Below are 9,381 nucleotides of genomic sequence, written 5' to 3' on the forward strand. Positions count from 1 at the left end.
CCCGATCCCATCCATCCCGCCGCCCCCGCCTTCCACCCCCTCCCGCGATTCCCACCGTCGCCACCCCCACCCACCACCGCCGACCTCGTCTCCGCCACGCACCCTCTCCCCTCGCCTTCATCCCCCAGATCCACCAGTCTGCTTCTCGGCCATGGCATCACGGCTGGTTTTCTCGCCGGCGCGCGCGTGCGTGCTTTGATGCGTGCCGCTCCGTCGAGCTGGCCGGACCGTGGCGCGTGTGTGGACTGGCCTCCGTCGTATTCCCCAAACCCCGGCCTCCACTCCATCACCGGCGCCCTTTCCCCTCCCTCTTCGTAGATCCTTTCGAGCAGCCACCTCTAGGGCGGCGCCGCACCAGCGGGAGGGGGAGGGGGGCAGGTCTACGCGCTGGCGCAGTACGAGGGCGACCTCTCCAACGTCGACTGCAGCAACTACGTCACCCAGGCCGTGCAGCGCGTCGCGGCCGAGTGCGGCGGCGCCCCCTTCGGCCCGCAGCCTCCTCCCGCACCTCCGCCTCGACGCGCGCTGCCCGGCGCCCCACCCCTCGCGGGCTTTCGCCGCCACGTGCCGCCTGGCCCGCGGCCCCGCCCCGTCTCCCCCGCTCCGGGCTCCCCAAGGTGCGGCCTCTCTGGATTCGACCCCCCCTCTCCCTCCGGTTAGGTGAACCCCGTGGGCTTGCTTCCGCACTGTAACCGCGGATGCTTTCTGAATTTTCTGCGCCAGGTAGTCACAGACACATGTGTTGATATGCTATCTAGTTAAACCTATTTACCCTAGTATGGCTTGAGGTTGAGAAGAGATGTTGTCCTATCAGTGCCTCTGTATAGGGCCTGAAGATAAATCAATACCATGCTTATTTTCCAAGAAAGGCAGATGAGATCAATACGGTTACCAATTTGCGGATGCGAGTTGGATAAGGCATAACCTGAGATGCTGAGATGGACATCACACAGATGATCTCTCAGGCAATCAGGTTGTCCTAATACGATAACCGATTTCAGACATTTTGTAATTTCTGTATCCGTGAATTACCTGGTGCACTAGTGGATATTATAGCTCCTAAGCTATATTCTGACTTGCAGTGTTTTTATATGGGAAGTAGTATGCATCTTTGATCCTATAAAATCATGGGAGTACTATGTTGCCATCCTTTTAGTCATTGCTTACGATGTTACTTTCTGTCATTCTAGTGATGTTATATCTTTTTCACTTGTTGTATGGAAGATGTGCCTGCGTGGTGCTACCATACCAAGTGGTGGACGATCTAATATTGATTTGGTTAATTCTACAGTGATCCAATCTGAAATCTGAATATCGAATATTAGATTGCTTGGGTTTACTAGTAATTTGGGCGAGTGTGGTATTAGCAGTATTATGTTAGTTGCTTCATGATTCTTGCTGGTGGCTACTGGCTAGTTCATGCATGTGAACTACTGTCGGTGGATTTGTTTGTACATGTGTAGGTGGGATCCTGGCAGGATTCTCTGGTTTGGAATTGAGCTCTATTTGATTTATCTCTTCTCTGTGTAGATAACAATGCTGAATGTTGTTCATGCAACTGTGTGTATGCAGAAACTATGAGGATGACAAGGTGAAGACCTCCAAACTTCGTTTTGTTCTTCTTCTTCATGTGCTACTTGCAGCATCAAGGGGATCTTCGACCGCTACCAGCAGGCCACCAGGACCAGCCTATGGACCGAGCAATATGAGGTTGGCTGTTGCTTCTCTATCTTGCCTCCATCCATCTTTTTCTTTAGCTGTGTCACTTTCTCCTTTCTTTGATGTGGCTGATTTGCTTCCGTTTGATATCATGGCAGAATATGCAGCGCACCCTGAGCCGGCTCAAGAGCATCAACCGGAATCTACGCACCAAGATCAGGTCAATGACTTCCCTCTTTATGAGCATCTAAAGAGATCTTCTACTAGCATTGATAGATCTGAAGCTAATTTGCTATAATTGGCATCAAAATTGTGAGTGTCACTAGTGACGCACTACTCTTTTTCTTTGTGATGCCTGAGTACTGAACAAACTGTTTTGGGTAATATGCACTAGTCTTTTGCCTTATGCTCTTTTGAATTTGGCAAGTGATTGTTTAAAGAGTAGATGTAGTGTGTGCTTATGCTCTTCTGAGATTTGCAGGAGTAGTTCATTTTTGGGACATGTGTTAAATAAATAATGTGTGTTAAATCAAGCCAAGCAGAGTACAATATACACACTAGACTGTTTCTGAACGTGTTAAATCAAAAATGTGTATGTGTTACTGTATCCTAGTAATTCTGCTGTGTCACTATATCCCAGTAAAGCAAGATGCTTGTTATACTCATGTTCCTGATGATATTGGTGTACACTCAATCTGGTTATTTCTTCTTGTTCTGCTACTAGTTGTTGTGTACTCCTAGTGTTGTAGTTGCTGTGTAGTAATACAGTAATATTAATGCTCAAATATGATGATGTGGCCTGCAGCGCACTTGCTTCGACGTCGACCCATCCATCGTCATCGCCTTCGAGGACGACGAGGACACGGCATGCGCTGTCGGCCTCGGCGGCGGCTTCCACCACTACCACATCGTCGTCACCTACCAGTTCCACGACGGCGTCTGGGCCGTCGAGTCCTTTTGCAGCTGCTACTGCTGCTCCTTCCACAGTTTGGGTGGGACTCGTCGGATCGGCCTCCTCGTTTCCTATTTCAGGTAGTACATCCTTCTTGCTCGAATCTACTATTGGATCTGCCTGCACATCTCCCACTCCGGCGCAGAATTGATGGGTTCTTCTTGGATTCTGGAAAGCTGCAAAAATTTTAATTTTCTAGGGGCACTCTCAGCCTACTTGCCACGATTTCTGCTTGTCCATTTGACTCTGGCATTAATTACTAGGTCAAGATTTTAGTTTGCTGTCATCCTCGAGTCTAAGATCCCCATGTCCATTTATATGTTCTCTATGGTGAATTACTTCTATGGTGTGTGTCAAAATTTGAATTAGATCTGAAGTCTATAGCTCCAATTTTCCTGGAGGCCACATTATCCTTACTTTAATGGTCAACTTGTTCAGAGTAGAGTTGAATCGTGTACACAACATGATACTATTGTGATAATGGAGAGTTGGTGTCCATTTCTCCGTGGAGATTTGAGTTTTCTCTTTTCGTTTATTCTGTGTGGTGTTAGTCCCACTAGTAGAAAAATGGTCAAATGTGAAGTACATTAGTGCCGGTTTGAATTTGAGCCGGCACCAATGTGACCATTAGTGCCGGTTCCAACGGCTAGGCGGGCGGGCATCATTAGTACCGGTTCGTGGGCAACCTTTAGTACCGGTTCATGCCACGAACCGGTACTAATGAGTCTAGTGCGGCTGTGGTCAGGCTCGGGCCCCCATGAAGACCTTTAGTACCGGTTCATGGCATGAACCGGTACTAGAGTTTCTTAGTAAGCTGATTTTTAGTCCCACCTCGCCAAGAGAGAGGCAGTATGAGCGGTTTATAAGCCGTGAGTGCAGAGACAATGACGAAGAGGCGCAATGCTCACCTGCACGTTGTAAGTGCATCTAGTGCCACCCCTAGTTGGTTTTGGAGTATTGACGACAAACCTAGTTGAGGGACTAATGTGTTTGTGAGAATTGCAGAATAACACAGGCAGAAGTCCCTCATGATTCGGTTTTACTGCCAGAGATGACCCCCAAAACTTTATGAAGACATTGAAGTCAAAGGTGGTATATGAAGATATTCACATTGAAGACTATGACAAGAGAAGACACGATATGAAGCCTATGGAGCTCGAAGACTTAGATCTTTCGTAGTTCTTTTTTCTTTTGTGTTGAGTCATAGGAACCACCGTACTGTTAAGTGGGGTCTAAGAGAACCAGTCAGAATGACTGAAGTGATGCCTAAACCAAAAACCTATGTCTTCGAGTGAAGACTATGAGAGCGAATCTTGTCCAGAGTCGGACAAGTCAGCTTTGCTTGTAGCCCAAGTAAAGTTGCCGTGTGAGTTTGAAATCTGACCGTTGGAACACGTGTCGGTTCCTTAGTGACCCAGGGTCATTTCGGACAAATCAGGTCGGGTTGCCAAGTGGCTATAAATAGCCCACCCCCTACAACCATAAATGGTTGGCTGCTCAGATTTAGTGCACGGCTTTTGTCGTTTGAGAGCAACCCACCTCGAAGCCTTTGAGAAAGAGAACACCTAGCGAGGATAAATCCCTAACCACCCAGAGCCAGAGATAATTGGGCATCACTTAAGTCTTCTTGTCTGAGTGATCTGAAGACTTATTACACTTGAGGACTGTGCATCCTCCAGCCGGTTAGGCGTCGCGTTCTGAGCAACCAAGAGACATTGTGGATTGCCGGTGAACGAAGTCTGTGAAGGTTTGGGAGTCTACCTTGAAGACTTACCAGAGTGATTGGGCGAGGTCTATGTGACCTTAGCTCAAGGAGAATACAGTGAGGACTGGGTGTCCTGAGCTGCGTGTTCAGGACTGGGTGTCCGGGACTGTGTGTCCTAAGGTTTAAATACCTAGCCGCTCCAACCAGACGTGCAGTTGTCACAACAACTGGAACTGGTTCAACAAATCATTGTCTTCAACGAGTCACTGGTTTCATCTTCACTTCACTTTACTTACTGTTCCTCCTTGTGAAGTCATTGTATGTTTGCTCTATCATTTGTCTTCACTGAGTGACTGCGTGTTCTGTTTGGCTTCACAATATCTTCCTACCTGATCCTTACTACCTAGCTGCTCTTAGTCTTTGTGCTTTCACTTCATTGAATACTTGACTATGGTTTGCCTAGTGTAGCCTACCTTCTGCTGCATGGTAATAGGTTTAATTTTTATCGTTTGTCTTCAAAACTCCCATGTTCTGAAGACTTTCATAAAAATCGCCTATTCACCCCCTCTAGTCGATATAACGCACTTTCAATTGGTATCAGAGCTAGGTGCTCCCTTGTTCTGTGTGATTCGGTGTAACCACCTGGAGTTTTAGCTATGTCGACTGCAGGGATAATTAAAGTCTCCGCTGCATGCCCCGTCCTCGATGGAACTGAATATCCCTACTGGAAGAATAAGATGCGTATGCATCTTGAAGCCATTGACGTCGACCTATGGTATGTCGTCGAGAACGGCGTTCCCAAGGCTGGAGAAGGTGTCACTGCTGCTGATGTCAAGAAATTCGTTCAACTGGACTCTACTGCCAAGAATATCATCTGTGGTCATCTGACCAAAGGACAGTATGGCCGTGTGAGTGCTTTGAAGACATCCAAGCTGGTCTGGGACTGGCTCTCCAAGGTCAATGAAGGCATCTCAACCCAGAGAGATCAGAGAATCAGTGTCCTTCGCAACCTCTTCAACCGCTTCAAGCGAAATGACAATGAGAATGTCCAGCACACATTTGACCGACTCACTGACATCACAAATGAGCTTCAAGCCCTCGGCGCCACTGAGATTACCAAACACGAAGTCGTCAAGACGCTGCTGAGATCACTTGATAATTCGTTTGACATCCTGGCCCTGATGATTCAAGAACATCCTGATTTCAAGACACTTGATCCGTCTGACATACTTGAGAGGCTCAACACACATGATTTTTAGCTTTCGGAGAAAACAAAGATCTATGGTCCAAACTATGGGAGAACTCGTGCCTTGAAGGCAAAAGCTGTCTCCTCATCTGAAGAAGAATCTGACAGCAGTTCTGATGACCCTGAAGACATTGGAAGGGAACTTGCTATGCTTGTCAAGAAGTTCCAAAAATTCACCAAGAAAAAAGGTTTCAGAAAGTCTTCCCGATCAAGTTCAAGGAATGATGAAGCTCCTGCTCATGACTACAAGAAGAAAACATGTCACAAGTGCAAGAAACTTGGCCACTTCATCTCTGAGTGTCCACAGTGGGACAATGAGAACAAAAAGAAGAAGAAGAGCAAGGAATATGACTCTGACGACAAGAAGAAGAAGAAGAAATACTCAAAGTCTTCTTCCAAGTCTTCCTCAAAGTCTTCATCACACAAGAAGAGCTCATCTGGCAAGGCACATGCGTTTGTTGGCAAGGAAATGGATTCAGAGGAGGAGTCTGCTTCTGAGGAGGCGGAGGTGGAGTCTGAGGAGGAATCCAACTCAGGCGTCGCAAGTCTGGCTACAACATACATTGCCAAGTCCATCTTCAACACTGAAGACAATGACTTCATCACCGACACTGATGCAAATGACAAGGACTACTCCGCTTCTACCTACTGCTTCATGGCACGCGGTGCCAAGGTAAACACACGCACTACTCACTATCAAATATCTAGTGACGATGACTCTGATTGTGGTTCAAAACCTAGCTACAAAACACTTGCTAAAATTGCAACTGAACAACAGAAAGCTATGGAACATATTCAAAAACTATTAGACAGAAGCGATGATCTGTTAGGTGCTGAAATGACTCGATCTGAATCCTTAATTAAAGACATAAAAAATCTTCACGTTAAGTATCAGGAACTTGAAAGTCGTCATGAAACTCTCTCAACAACTCATGAAAAGCTTTCCTATGATTATCTTCAAAGGAAGCAAGATCTTGAGAAATTGAGAGCGGTTCACGAAGATCTTCAAACGAAAAACGAGTCACTTCACGCCAAACAGATCAGTCCCGCTCAGGAAGGATTTGAACCACCATGTCTTAAATGCATTGAGCGTGATAATGCTACTTCTGTTGCTGAATGTTCTACTGCTACTGCTGTTGCAATATCTTCAACTGTTGATGCGGTAACTAACCCCTCTGCTAAGGATACCACCGCTATTGCTGATGAGAATGCTAGGTTGAAGACATTGCTTGAAACAGGGATGTACAAAAGTCTTAAAGGGCATCAGACGCTATGTGATGTCCTGAAAAAGCAGATTCTGAACCGAAACCCTAGGAAAGAGGGTGTAGGGTTCGTAAGGAAAATGAATGCAGATGGCTCTCACTGGAAACCTGAGCAGTACCCCAAAACCATGTGGGTTGCTGCAAAGGAACCTTCAGCAGATCCATCCAATCTATCTGGCTTCACTTGTGCTAACCCCATTATCATTGATGAATCCTTTGATGCAAACTATATACTATTTAAGAATCAGAATGGTGAAGTGTTTGCCAGGTACATTGGTACTAACTGCAGGAATGGACCGCCTATGAAGAAGATCTGGGTTCCGAAAAGGTGTCTGGAAAATCTTCCTGTGAATGTCTTCATGACACCTCATTTGAAGAAGACAAACCTCAGACCAAAGGCTTCATACGGTCCAAAGGCTTCATACAAACAGAGGACTCACCTGAGTCGCACTAACGCAAATGTTTTGCAGGGAAACCATACTCAGGCATATGAATATGAGAGCGGTTCATCAAACCGCCATGTTCATAAGACCAAGAACTATTCTACTTATTCTTATGAGTACTATTGTCCACCTGCAAGACTGTTTGCTAAGGCTTCAAAGCCAAAATTCTCAGATGCTGCACTTAGACTTATTGCTTCTAAGCCACCCTTGAAGATGTGGGTGGTTAAGAAGGCTTAACTCTCTTTTGCAGGGAAAGGTCTCCAGCAGAAAACCAAAATCGTCTGACGCTATTGCTGGGGACCTTAAACATCTTGTAGGGCGCAAGATCAAATGCCCAAATGGTCTTACTATGTACTTCGTACCTGAATCGCTTGCTACTCTCCCTATTAGTCCTAACCTGGATCTAAGCTTTCATAACCCACTGGTTCGTCAAATGTTTTTGCTTCACAATGCTCTTGGTGAAGCCTATCCCCCTAACTGCACTGTAGGGTACGACACCAGCGTCTTCAGAATGGATTATTGACAGTGGGTGTACAAATCACATGACTGGCAAAAGAAGTCTTCTTATGGACTCAACCTTACGTCCATCCGACAAGAGCCACATCACATTTGCTGACACTGGTAAAAGTAAGGTATTGGGTCTAGGTAGAGTTGCAATCTCAAGGGATCAACACATGGATAAAGTCATGCTTGTTGAATCCCTTGGCTTCAACTTAATGTCTGTCTCAATGCTTTGCGATTTGAACATGATCGTAATGTTTGGAAAATATCGTTGCCTTGTACTAATGGAATCTAACAAGTCTCTAGTGTTTGAAGGGTATCGAAAAGATGATTTGTATGTGGTAGATTTCTCAGCAGGGCCACAACTTGCAGTATGTCTTCTAGCAAAGGCTTCAGAATGCTGGCTCTGGCATCGGAGGCTTGGACATGCTGGCATGAGGAACCTCCACACCCTTGCGAAGAAGAAGCATGTCATAGGCATCGAGGGCGTCAAGTTCAAGAAAGACCACTTATGCGGTGCCTGTGAAGCAGGGAAGATGACGAGGGCCAAACATCCCTCGAAGACAATGATGGCTACTACTCAACCCTTCGAACTGCTTCACATGGATCTTTTCGGTCCCACTCATTACTCAACTCTAACTACTATTGCTTGCCTCTATGGCTTCGTTATTGTTGATGATTATTCTAGATATACTTGGGTGCACATAATCCTTTACAAGACTGAAGTGCAGGATGTCTTCAGACGCTTCGCCAATCGAGCTATGAACAATTTTGGCGCCAAGATAAAGCACATCAGAAGTGACAATGGCACTGAATTCAAGAACACTGGCCTTGATACATATCTTGATACCTTGGGCATCACACATGAATTCTCAGCCCCGTACACGCCACAGCAGAATGGCGTCGTCGAACGCAAGAACAGAACACTAATTGAGATGGCCAGAACGATGCTAGATGAATACAAGACCCCAAGAAAATTCTGGCCCGAAGCCATTGATACTGCATGCCATACAATCAATCGTGTTTATCTTCACAAGCTACTGAACAAGACATCTTATGAGCTCCTTACTGGTAAGAAGCCAAATGTCAGTTACTTCAGAGTATTTGGCGCAAGGTGCTGGATCAAGGACCCACATCACACCTCAAAATTTTCACCAAAAGCACATGAGGGTTTTATGCTTGGATATGGAAAGGATTCGCACTCCTACAGAGTCTTCAATCTCTTTCATTACAAAGTGGTTGAAACAGTGGATGTGCGGTTCGATGAGACCAACGGCTCACAAAGAGAGCAGCTGCCAAGTGTGCTAGATGAAGTTCCATCCAGCAAATCAATCAAGCTAATGGGAACTGGAGAAATTATACCTACTGAAGCTCATCCTGAAGAAGAACTTATCATTTCAGCACCTGATCAACATGAAGACAATGCTCAGCCTGAAGACATTCCTTCTAACAACGACAATGAACAGCAAGAGCAAATTCTTCGCCCTGTACATCCTCGCGTTGCCAATGAAGTGCAGATTGAAAGAATAATTGATAGCATCAATGCACCTGGTCCACTCACTCGTTCAAGGGCAACTCAGCTAGCAAATTTCTGTGGGCACTTCACATTCGTC

The sequence above is a fragment of the Triticum dicoccoides genome, chromosome 3A (genome assembly GCF_002162155.2).
Source record: "Triticum dicoccoides isolate Atlit2015 ecotype Zavitan chromosome 3A, WEW_v2.0, whole genome shotgun sequence".
NCBI lineage: Eukaryota > Viridiplantae > Streptophyta > Magnoliopsida > Poales > Poaceae > Triticum > Triticum dicoccoides.